This window comes from Uloborus diversus, chromosome 8, assembly GCF_026930045.1.
Source record: "Uloborus diversus isolate 005 chromosome 8, Udiv.v.3.1, whole genome shotgun sequence".
In the NCBI taxonomy this organism is placed as follows: Eukaryota; Metazoa; Arthropoda; class Arachnida; order Araneae; family Uloboridae; genus Uloborus; species Uloborus diversus.
Window position 1 is genome coordinate 35,619,133 of NC_072738.1, and position 13,491 is coordinate 35,632,623.

The following is a 13,491-nucleotide window of genomic DNA, read 5'->3' on the forward strand; positions in this document are numbered from 1 at the left end:
ACCTTTTCAAAATCACAGCTTTAAAACGTATGTGTAAGCTATGTTTGGAAACACTAGGAAAAAGGGAGGGGGGTTCAGGAATTCTTCCTAGCAAAAGTTTCTCAATTGAAATTTTCAAAACGCCAATTTAGTTGACAATTGACGCTCTTTGGGGGAGGGGGCGATATATTTTGAAATTGAAGTTCAACAAGTTTGTTTCCGATAAATTGCCCCCTTAAGTCAGTATCTGAAGGTCTTATGTGCAATAACGATAGAGGAGGAACTTTTCCCGGGTTATCACCTTAAAAGAGAATGTATAATTTTAATGAACGTCTTTAAAACTATCTTTTACAACGTTAATGAGAGCAAAGATCCGGTGTCCATCCCCCCCTCCGGGAATTTTTTTAGTTTGTTTTCTTAAAAATGCATTATTGATGATCTTAGGTAATGTTAGGGAGAAAAGAGGCTCGAGGGTGCTCTCCAGGAATTTTTCCGAAATTGAAATCTAAATAAAGGGATTGTAAGTCTTCTTTGACAACGTAAAGAGGACTGACATTTCTTCGAAATTGAAGCATAAAAAAAGTTATTTTCGTCGAGTTTCAATGCCGTAAGGATGGGGAGTTTTCGGGAGATAATTCGGAATTGAAACCCATTAAACAAAATTTAAGACGCTCCAACGAAAAATTTTCGAAATCAGCTTTCAAAACGCAGTTTTTGATGATCTTTGGTAATGTTAGTGGGTTAAGCTGTTCGGGGACCTTCCTTCGGTAAATTTTTCGAAATTTGAATTCTAAAACGCAGTTGTAGTTGATATTCGCTGATTTTACCAAGGGTTCGGGGGCTCTTTTTAGAAATCTGTTCGGAATTAAAACCCTGAAAAAGAAAATTCAGACCATCTTTGGTGATACAAGGGGGAGGAGAGATTCGAAGACCTCTGAAAATTGTCTAAATTGAAGTCCTAAAAACGAAATTTCAACTGATCTTTAAAGATGAGGTGGCGATGCTTCTGTAGGATTTGGGTGATCTCTCTCCTGGAAGCTTTTCGAATTTGAAGTCCTAAATGCGAGTTGTAGGCAAGGCCGTATCCAGAAATTTTTTCGGGAGAGGCCCGGATTAGCACATTGCCCTAACACACACACACATATAGTATACATAGACACACCAACCCAGTAAGCAAAATATCTTGCCTCAGAATTGCATAAAGGTTGACATGCAAGAAAAATCATCTTGCATTAATGCTGCCTCAATATTGTTATGTTACTCCATTAATGCTGTCAGCAGGCTGCCACAATATTGACTGACAAGGTGTATGAAACATAATATCAGGAAAATATCAAGGTAGGCTGCTTTTGTAATCTTGCATACGTATTGATATGACAGGATAATATCAAGATGTTGTCATGACAGCATGAAATCAAGGTCTAGGCAAGATGATCTTGCTTTTGTAATATTGCATACGTATTGATATGACAGGAAAATGTCAGGATACATTGACATGACAGTATAGAAGCAGCACGTTTGCAAGGTGTTTTATCCATTTATTTATTTGTATTATTTTCACTTTAAACTCGAGAATTAAATTTCATTCTTTAATTATTTCTGTTATTCTTCGACCCAAACAAAGGCGGCCCACCGGGCATTTGCCCGGCTGCCCGCCGGCCCCATCCGCCACTGTCTATGACGTCAAAAAAAAAAAACTTTCTGCCTTGTTTTTTTCGCCGCCATTCCCTTCCCATTCGTCGTTTTGTCATTCCCCTCTTTCTTCTTCCCCCTGCAGTTCTTTTTATCAACAACTCTGCCATTGGCACGTGCGCCATAGCAGTCGGCGTGCACCATAGCAGTCAGCGGCGGACATGCGCAGAAGGTACTTCTTTTCTTCCTCGTTTGAGCGGGCTCTGTTTAAGAGCTGCTTGTTTACGTCAGCAGTTCTGAAGTTGTTATGATGCACAGCACGCTGTTTTGTCTGGGAGTGCCAGACTGAAGTTATTAATGAGCTGCAATAATCTTTTCATATTTTATATTATTTCTTTAAATTAATTAATGAAATCGTATTATTCTAAACAATTTTGTTCTGTAAATTTAGTTCATTAGACAATTTTAAACTTAGAAAGTTTCTTTTTTACAGAAGTATCGCTAATCTTTTAGTATTTTGGTAGTGATCTTTTAAGACTTCCAATGCGCTTCTTTCTTTCAAAATAAAAGTAATCCGATTAAAAAAAAATCTGCACATCAGAGAAGTTTCTGATCAATGCTCAAACTTTAACTTTATGACAGGGTGCCCACAGGAGTGATTATGGCGCAAGTTGCGCCATCAATTTTTTTTTTTTTTTTTTTTGGGGGGGGGGGGGATTTTTTAATTATTTATTTTATTTTATTTTTATTCAAATTATTTACTCATATTATTTTACTTTATTATTTTCATCTGTGTGTGTGTATTTTATTGGGGAGCGAGCACACTTTTCTTTCAAAACAATAATAATTAAAAATAAATAAATAGGTTAAAAAAATAAAAAAAGAGGGTTAAAAATAAAAAAAGCGCTAAGGCGTTCAGAAATATTGGGGGGGGGGGGGGTTGTGCTATTGAACTTGGGGGGGGGGGAGCACCCCTGTTTTATGAGCAACAAACAGGGGAAATATGTGAAGCTAAAAGGTGCATGATTTTTTTACAAGCCAAAGTGTAAAAGCGCTTTGAGTTCAATGGATTGGAGGGGTAGAAAGCAATAATTGAAAAAGTTTAGGTTTCATAAGTTTTAGTTCAGATTATTTTGGCAATTAACTTTATTTTTGTGATACAGATGTCACAATTGCTAATTCTGCAGTTCTTTCACTTGATCTAAGGCAGTGGCTCCTCGCTATTGAAAATTAGATATGCTACATTTACATTAATTGTTTATTACAGTGATTTGCTTCACTTGTGTTAGTACATTAGGGTAGTTCAAAAATACACTTAAAAAAAAAGGTTTCTCCTAGAAAACAGGACACCACACAACGTTTTTTAGACTTGTGGATAGTAAAATACTGGAGGAATTTTAACTTCCTATTCCAACTGAAAGAGGGTGCTCGACCCCCTCCCTCAAACTTCATAAGTATGAGGAGGGGATTAAAAAAATTCATTGAACTGAAAAAACAATGTTATATACTATAATCTAAACAAGTTATATGCATATTCATTGCAATAAAATAATTACTTACATAAAAAAAACAGCTGGGGAAATTGTTTCTAAATTTGACTTTTTCTATGCTAAAGCTAATATTAAATGGAGGGGTCATTGAGCACCCTCTTAAAATTTGAGCAAGAAGCTAAAACTTTTACAGCACAATACTATTAGTAAGTCTAAAAAAATAAGGGGTGTCTTGGACTCGAGCCGAGAGAGAAAAAAAAATTGAACCACCCTTAGTACATATTTTTGATTATTTCAGCTTGAGTAAATTAAATTTGGTAGCCATTGTTTGTAAAGTTTGAAAATGAGATAAGTTTTATCAAAATTTGAGATGTATATATTAATGTTGCAAAATGAAGGTGGAGATTGATAACCTGGAATTTTTCTCAAAACCACCTGGAAAACCTGGAAATGTCAGGGAATTTCATTCTTGAACTTCCGTGGCAACCCTGTCATGTTTTTTTTATGAATTTTTCCTGTTGCCTCTAAAAAAGCATCGCTAAAACGATGTATGACATATGTTGTCATACATCGTTTTCTTGGCGAAGCTTTCTTGGTGCCAACAGGAAAAAGTTGCCAAGGATGGGGTACATGACATTAGTTCCAAACTAGGATCTAGTGAAGACATTGCAGCCCCTGCTAAAAACGCAAAGTCAACTTACAAAAGCTGTACTGAAAGCCCCAATATGAAAGACAAAAAAATAAATTTTTGTGTGAAAAATGTGACAAAACATGTGCATGAACCATATGGCATGCATTTGCAAAAAAAATGTAGAAATTGAATGCAAGTCTTTTAAGAAAGTATTTTATAATCAGTGGCGGATGGGGCAACATGAACCGGCCCTGGCATTTACAGGTCAGCCGGCCCCCTTAAGACTTGCTCCTTGAAGAGGAGACGCTCCCACCGTCCTTAAGTTTTTTTTTTTTTTTTTTCAGATATAAGAGATACAGCGGATACATCTTCTAGTTTTAGTAGGGAGTTAATTCTAGAATTTGAGTATTCAAATTAGGAGAACTGCGTTTACGAATGTGGAGAAAAAGAATGAATAATACGAACACCTGCATGGTAAAAATTAATATTCTTGCTGATGATGGGGGGAGGGGGGTTCGGGGGCACTCCCCCGGAAAATTTTCAAAATTATAGCTTCAAAAACGCATTGTTAAACTTTTTAAATGATCTTGGGCGATGTTTGCGGGAGGGGGTATTTGGAGAATTCCCCCAAAGCTTTTTCAAAATTAGAGCTCCAAAACGTATGCGTAAGCATTGTTTTGAAACACTAGGGGGGAGAAGGGCGTTCAGGAATTCTTTCAGGGCAAAATTTCTCAATTGAAGTTCCCAAAGCGCCAATTTAGGTGACAATTGACGATCTTTGGGGGGAGGGCTATGTTTTTTGAAATTGAAGTTCTTCAAAAAGTTTGTTACCTATCAATTGCTCCCCCCCCCCCTCTCCTAAAGTCAGTATCTGAAGGTCTTATGTGCAATAACGATTGATGAGGAACTTCTCACGCGATATCGCGTGAAAAGAGAACGTATAATTTTGATGAACGTCTTTAAACTATCTTTGACAATGTTAATGAGAGCAAAGATCCGGTGTCCTCCCCTCCCCTCATGGAATTTTTTTCAATTAGTTGTCTTAAAAATGCATTCTAGGTGATCTTAGGTAATGTTTGGGAGAGAAGAGGCTCGAAGGTGCTCTCCAGGAATTTTTTCGTAATTGAAATCTAAAGAAAGGGATTGTAGGTCTTCTTTGATAACGTAAAGGGGACCAACAATTCTGAGAAACCGAAGCTTAAAAAACGTTTTTTCATTGACTTTCAATGACGTGAGGGCGAAGAATTTTCGGGACATATTTTGGAATTGAATCCCATAAAACGAAATTTGAGAGGACCTTTAGTGATGCTAGCGAGCGTGTAGGGAACAAAAAATTTTCTAAGTTAGCTTTTAAAACGCAGTTTTTGTCCATCTTCGGTAATGTTAGTGGGTGAAGCTGTTCGGGGACATTCATTCGGTAATTTTTCGAAAGTTGAATTCTAAAACGCAGTCGTAGATGATATTCGCTGATGTTACCAAGGGTTCAGGGGCTCTTCTCAGAAATCTTTCCGGGATTGAAGCCCTAAAAAAGAAATTTCACACCACCTTTGGTGATACAAGAGGGAGGAGATATTCGATGACCTCTGAAAAATTTCTTAATTGTAGTCCTAAAAAGTAAATTTTAAATGATCCTTAAAGATGGGGTGGAGGCACTTCTGCAGGATTTGGGTGATCACTCTCCTGGAAGCTTTTCGAATTTGAAGTCCTAAATACGAATTGTAAGCCATCTTTGATAACGATAGGCGATATGAGATGGGACTGGGTTCCGATTTAGAAACTTCCCCTGCACTCTTTCAAAATAGAAGTTTTAAACACGTTTCTAATCTACCTTGGAGGTGTAAAATGAAGGGTAAGGCTAAAGGATGTCTCTGCCTTCCGCATTCTTTGCTAAGTCTCTATCTTTTTATTAAATTATTGATACAAATGTTATGGAAAAACCTCCCCCCAGTATATCTTTTCCGAGATCATTTTAGTTCTTTGGTTTTTTTCATAGTGAAATTTTCAATTACCAACCTGATGTTTGAAGTTGTTTGAAAATAAAGAGTTTGAGATTCATTAAAATATTTTTTAACATTTTGGACTGATGTGGTACTTTTCAGGGACACCAGATCTTCTTCCAACTTAATTTTACTTTAAATATCCTCCAGCTAGAATATCTTAATAAAGTTTTATTTTACTTTCGTTTTATACATTCAAACACTTAGTATTCATTACGTTGCAATGTTTTAAATCTCCCTTATTGCATTTTAACTTTTTTTCTATTTAAAACATGCTGCGGCGGCCCCTATAAAACCGCCATTATTATCCAGCTATTCATTCATTGTATTAAATTAAAATTTGTCATAGGTTTTTACTATGTACTGAATACTTTTTTGGTTGATTTTTGTTTTTTTTTTTTTAATTTGTCCGAATGTCTCAAAAAATTTCAGCTGCCTTTAGTTAGGTAAATTATAATAAAGAACCGTGGATGTTCCTAGATAATATTTAAAGGTTTAATATTCAAGGGTTGCATTTTCTTTCAAAATTTTGTTGAGAAAATATTTTTTGTCACGGGAATTCCACTTGGTATTTTGTTACTTCTATTTAATTTTTTTAAATATTGAGAAGGTTTTCTTTTTTTTTTACTTTGTTCATCCCTAAATTAAAACTGGCAGCCACGGTTCTACGCTACCCCTGGAGGCGGCCCTGCCTTTACGTGTTCATTGTCCCCTACAGACTATTATTACAGGCAGCTGTTAGGGCCTTAGAAGGTCCTGGACAGTTATGCAACAAAGTTATCTTATCGGCCGACCGATGAATTTACAGACACACAGTAAAGCATCTTATTGCTCACAGCAGAGCATTTTTTAAGGAATTTTTACTAGGTGACACAAGTTTACCATAAGAGTAAAAATAATTGAGAAGGTTACAGCCTTTTTCTCAACAAATGTATGCATAATCGTCGCCTCAAAGTGGTATTTCTGTAAGTAATGACGATCTTTGGTTATGTTAGGATTGAAGAGGTTCGGTGTCGCTCACCTGTCTATTTTTCGAACTTGTAGCTCTAAGAATGCAGATTTAGGCGATCTTTTTGATGATGTTAGAGTGAGGAGAGATTTGAGGGTCCATATCCCAGGAAATTTTTCTTTATTTGTAATCTTAAATGCATTCTAACTGTCTTTCGTAATATTATGCGCTCAGGTGCGACTCCCTCTCCACGCCCGTTTTTCGAAATTGAAACGTTCAAAACACAAACATTATGTCCAATAATGTTCAGAGGAGGGTGGTTCGGGGGTTGTCCGGCGGATTTTTTTCTGCAATTGTAGTGCTAAAAACGGAGTTCAATGCGCTCTTTTTGTGATGTGACGTGGAGAAGTGATTCTAGGGCCCGCAACAAGAAATTTTTCTAATTTGCAGTCTTAAAAATGCATTCTACTTGTCTTTGATAATGGTAGGGGAGAAGAGGTTTGGAGCACTCCCTCGGAAATTGTAGCTCTAAAAAATAAAAGATTAAAAAACTGAAACCCGACTACGGCAAAAAAAAAACCTAAAAAAGATAAGAAACAAGGTAGGTGCTGTTTATTATCATCGTCCTATTGAGTAAAACCAATAATTTGATAGGTTAGATATTCCTATTTATTTAGTTCTATTGAAATCCTCTGTCACTTACACATTAATAACATTATAATTCAATTCAAATGCCGTTGTCGTGCGTTCTCAACTATACAGTTCTACTATACCGCACGACTACGATATTTGAATTGAACTATAATGTTATTAATGCGAAAGTGACAGAGGATTTCAATAGAACTAAATAAATAGGAATATCTAACCTATTAAATTACTGGTTTTACTCAATAGGACGATGATATTAAACAGCACCTACCTTGTTTCTTATCTTTTAGGTTTTTTTTTGCCGTAATCGGGATTCAGTTTTTTAATCTTTTATTTTATTTAAATATTTTCCGTTTTAATCTAAGATGGAAAAAAATAATAGCGTGAGTAATTTACGGTAAGCATTTTAGTTTGATATGCAAGAATGGTAAACTTAATTTATTGCTATTTACATGAAGCTGATAGAAAATTTAAAACAACCAAAAGATTGATTTTACTTAATAAGACTATAATAGTAATCAATACCAAACTTGTTTCTTACCCTTTGTTCCCTTAGTCGGGTTATAAATAAATTTATTTAAAACCCACGCTAAAAAAAATCCTTTAAAATCGAGTTTTTACAAGGTAAAATCAACTCCTCCTATTGTTGAAGTCGATTGATTGCGTACGTTACTTGGGCCATAATACCGAATCAATTGACACCTTATTCATGAAAGTCGGATAAATAGTTTAGGTGCTACAGTGGAACATACACAAATACAAAGACTGCTAATTTTTTTAAAAAGCAAATAAATCGTCTCATGCTACATTTGAAGTCGGTTTAAAATATAGCCTATGTTACTCGGACTATAATAGGGAATCGATTGACATCTTATTTATCAAAATCGGATGAATAGTTTTAGGCACTACGGTGGATAATACGTAAATACAAAAACATACATAGACTGCTAAAATTATAACCCTTCCTTTTGGCTTCGCCGTAGCCGGGTGAAAAACAGAAAAATGTTCTGCCAAAAGCCAGTAATGTTTCTGAAACGGTCCTTGAAACTTTTTAAAGAATTGGGAAATCTCTGTTAAAGTCAGCCATGTCTCGGGAACCTTCGAGAAGAATGTGGTAGGTGGGTTTTAATTAATTAATTAGAACCTCGTCGCTCCACCAACAGAGCTCCAGAAGCATTAAAGCAGACACGACAGAACTGCAAGTAAGGACTAAGCATACTCCTGGCAAAGCTGAAGCGATCCTTGACTAATTCGCTAAATACATTAGTCAGTCTGGACAGACAGTAATCATGGTCAAGTCGACACACTTAATAAACAAGCTCAGTCAGTCTTTAAACTGGTAGCGAAAAAATATTTTTCACAGCAGTGAAAAGTCTGCATTCGTGTAGGTTTTGGCAATTCAGGAAACTGTTTGACAAATATACTCGATTTTCTCAGGAAGTGGATGAAAACCTACGAAGTCCCGAAACGTTCCACTGAAATAGCCAGTAACTTCGACCTTTTTTTTACAGTGTAGTCATCCAAGTTTCGTGGGTGATTTTCGTATCGTTCGAAGATATTTTTAAAAGATTCAGGACTGTAAGTGTCAAATGTAACCTATGTTAGCCGGGTTACAATTAAAAAACAAAATAGGATGAATAGTTTTGACGCTGCGGTGAAACAACCGTAAATACAAACATACATAGACTGCTAAAATCATAACCCTTTCTTTTGACTTTGCCGTAGTCGGGTAAAAACGAATAATACAATAGCTTGAGCACTATATACTTGCAAGCAAGCATCTTAGTTTGAAACACATGAAAGATAAATTAAATTACAGTGTTACTACATAAAACTGGTAGACAACTTAGATTATAAAAGATTGCTCTTACTTAATAAGAATATAATAATAATCAACACCTAAATTGTTCTTTACCTAATGATGTTTTTTTCCGTAGAATGGTTACAGATTTTGTTATATTTATTTAAAACCCGTGCTAAAAAGAGAAAGGAATGAAATTGGTTAAAATCAGGATGTATAAGGTTAAATCAAGTTTTCCTATTACTGAAGTCGGCAAAAATATAGCCTATGTTACCCGGTGTGCCGATCGGCGCTTTTTCCCCTTCGATTCTTGAAGACAAAATGTATGAAAACCGCTAGATGGCAGTGCGGTCGAGGTGCACGTTCAATTTCGCGGTGTTTACATTAGTAGACGCGGGATTTTGTTACAATTTAGTTCCGCGTTTCTCTTTTTTACTTTTATTTCGTGAATATTTCATGAAACAGCGTTTAAGGCTTTTAATGGAGGCATCAAAGTTGAACATTAGAAGAAATAAAGCTTCATCTTGTTTCGTGCCAGGGTGCAAAAGTGGGTACAAAAGATGCAAAGAAAAAGTTTCGCTTTTTAAAGCTCCAGCAGATGAAGAAAAACTAAAGAAGTGAAACTCGTTAATTCCCAAGTTAGATAAAGTTTTTGATAAATATTGCTCAATTTGTGCTCTGCATTTCGAAAAACATTTTATTGAAACGTATTATAAGCATATTATAAATGGTGAGGAAAACCTCGAGGAAAAGCTTTTTTGAAAGATGAGACTTTCAGCTTTATTATTAGTAGAGAAATAAGAGATGCGCTGTTATTGAATACTTAGGGGCCATTCATTAATTACGTAAGGATGATTTTGGCAATTTTTGACCCCCCCCCCCCCCCCATGTAAGGGTACGTAAGATTTTTCACCCCCCCCCCCCATTCTTATGTAAGATTCCATTTCGTTTTTCAAAATGATAAAATAACAAATCTTGGAATCGTTACATCACTGGAATCGTTATGAAATTCACATTATTAAATTAAACATTTTGCGTAAAGAAATAGTTACAGAAAAGAATCTAAACTGAATGTTTTTTCGACTTTTTTTTTTTTTGATGTAATATTAATTACAAATAAAACATGCCGTACGCAATGCGACTCCTTTATTATATTTTACACTATAAATTCTTTATAAAACAAATAAAAAAACATCTTATCCCAACACGTTTCTTACCTTCCAGACGCAAATGGAACATAATCTCTGCCAAATCACTTGACCGCGCAATTTCTAATGTGAAATACCGACTTGGAAAATATTATGTAAGAATGAGTTTGACCCTCCCCCCAAGTAAGGGTACGTAGAGGCTTTTCCAACCCCCTCCCCCTCGGGACCCTTACGTATTTAATGAATGGGCCCCTTATAGTCTACTATTTTCATTGAAGATAAATAAATTAGCATAAGGTAATTTTATATGCTTCAAAAAATAAACGAACACCCATTTTGCGCAGAAATAAGTTCAATCCGAAAAACGGGGCTTTTAAACTGCGAAATCAGCATGCAATCGCTGATTTAAAACGAGTCTGATTGAGAAGCATAACATACTCCTCGAGTGCAGCGCCACCTGGATTTTCCTCAGATCTGACCTCACTTTTTCCCCGTCGATCGGCACACTACTCTTTCTAGGCACTATACCCGGGTCTCAATTACGAAACGAATGACACCTTATTTATCAAAATCGGCCAATTTTGAACGATGCTGGCGAAAAGGAGAGGTGGGGGACCCTCCCCTGGAAACTTTTACAAGTTTTTTTTTTAAACTCAGACGATCTTTGGTAATATTAACAAGAGGAGTGGTTTGGAAGATCCCATATTAAAAAGGGAATGAAGAATAATTACATAGACTAGCATGTAAAGCCAGTTTTGTTACTATTTCTAAAACATTTATGATCAGGGCCGGATTTAGACTTAACGGGGCCTTAAATTATTTCAGGTATGGGGCCCTTTTTGTAATCCGGACCACTTTGTCGGTGGCGAAAGAGGAAATGCTAAAGTTTTTTTTTTTTTTTTTAATGACTATTATTACTTTTTTTGCTCTATATTTGCCTTTTCCCCTGAGACACATAAAGTTATGCATTATTTTCTTTCTTCCTTCCTTTCTTTCTTTCTTTCTTTCTTTTTTTGTGTGTTTTTTTTATGTGTGTTTGCCTGCCTTTTTGGATTTCCCTTAAGAAGGGGAATAGCATCAAGAGAACGATGCAGGGCTCCCAATTTAGGGGTTCCGGTGGTTCCCCTAGAGGGAATTTTGGAAAAATAAATATATAGTAAAGTTCTGCAGTAAGCCATATAAAGGAAGATTGGAATCAAAAATATTCGGGGGAAAAGTAGGCAAACAAAACTTTTTTAAATTATGTACTCTTGCAAGTTGAGATAATACACAGTAAAATTTTTTTAGGGATCGACACATCGATGAGGCAGTCGACAGAGAGATAGAGCGAGCGAGGAGAAAGGATAATGCATTGTTACTTGCGCTCATGGACTTTCGATACAGCTAGTTTTTAATCACCTCTGCAACCCATCTACAAATTTCTTTAAAAGAAATAGGGTACACAATTAGAAAATGGTAGCAAGAGAGTAACATACTGCCCATTTGAACAATTCATAATTTATACTCTTAGTAAGGAATAAAATTGAAGCATACTTTGACGAACATACATTGAAGCACACACTGAATTTAACATATTTTGGCACTCCTCCCCCTTATCAACTCCAATTTGTTAGAAATTTTAAAATTCAAGGCTTTGTAGCCACATTTTTGCAAAATTTCAAGCATTTGAAAATGAAATTGATTTTTTTTCAAGTATTTCCATTTTTTTAGGAACGATAATACACAACTTTTCGTTATAAGCAATAGCTTTCAACTAAAATGTAAATCCGGCCCTGGAAATGATAGTATAAATAACAGTCTACAAAACATTTTTACAAATTAAAAGCGGTAACGGATAACTAAAGTAAACGTTTTAGAAATAAGTAAATTTTTTTTACGAACCAAACTTGCTCTTCAAAATCCTTTGTTTGAATCATCAAAATAAATTTCAATTTCATTATAACTTTAAAAGGATTTTTAATTACAGCTAAAACGTGTTACAAATGACTCCATCATTTTTCAGTCCTGTTGCCTCGAAACTGGAGAAAAAATAAATAGATTGCCAGTGCCTACAAGTTTCAACGCGCGAATCCCTTTTATTCACAAAGCCATAGAAAAGGAAGTGGTAGATGTGGTATAATCCTCAGTTACCCTAAAGCAAAAATTACGAAAAAGAATTCCAGGAAACAATCCTGACCCTTCAGCCTTAGGCTTCACTCTCGGAAAAATACCTCTCTCTCTTTGCATCTTCGAATGAAAAACAGCTGTTTCCGTTCAGAAAACTCCTTTTGCCGTCCCGTTCCAAGTAGTGTTCCTGTACTGGTCCCTGACCCGTACCCTGTACACAGATGGCCGTGAAATGGTTATCGGCTATCATCAATGAAAGGGCTAATGAGGTGGGGGTGCTAATCGATTGCTTAGTCTGGCGCCGAGTGCGTGGTGGGCCGGTCCACAAGGGAAGAAAAAGAAGGCTTTCGTCATGTACGAGTCGACAGTTTTTTTTTTTTTTAAAGAAGGCAAGGGTCTTCCTAAGTTTTACAAAGATTTGAAATCCGTTTACAAAAATGAGTGAACCAATTTTAGATTTTCCAATGTCGCAAAGTGGTTTGCTTTCGCATCTTCTAGGCGACAGATTTTTTTCACTAGTTTTTTAAGGAAGAACAAAATGAAAAAAAAAAAAAGTTTTTTTTTTTGTACTATTCAATTGAAAGATTTAATGCGGCCCAAACCGAGGCGGCCCACCGGGCATTTGCCCGGCTGCCCGCCGGCCCCATCCGCCACTGTTTATAATTATACTCTTTTTCCATTTTCAACCTTTTTGAAAAAAAAATTGAACTCAAAAATACTCAAAAACCTCCTTGGGTATGAGATACCCTGCGCGAGCACTCCCATTCGTTTCAATCGCACGAGCAATCTCGCGTTAAAAAAACCATGTGGTTTTTTTTTTTGAAAAATTTCACTTTTCCCCGCAAATGTTTCATAAATTTTACACATCATTGCAAAGAATAAAATCTTTTTGATGCAAAGTAACTAGCAAAGCTTTATAGATAAATTACATATTTAATTTTAAAAACTTATAGTTGTTAAGGTAATGCAAGTTTGATAAATAGTTTTTTATTTTTTATTTTTTTTAAATCTATTCAGCTTTTTTTATTAGATACATAAAATATACAAGGCAGAACAACTATGTTTTTCTAAAATTACATGAAAAAAAAAATCAAGTAGCTCTAATTTTTA

At 35.7% G+C, this 13,491-nt stretch overlaps 1 protein-coding gene across 1 annotated transcript in view; it reads left to right on the forward strand.

Annotated features, from left to right (window-relative positions):
• Window positions 1–13,491, forward strand: part of LOC129228024 (centrosomal protein of 97 kDa-like) — a 51,746-nt gene that overhangs the window by 2,469 nt on the left and 35,786 nt on the right. The window lies entirely within an intron of this gene.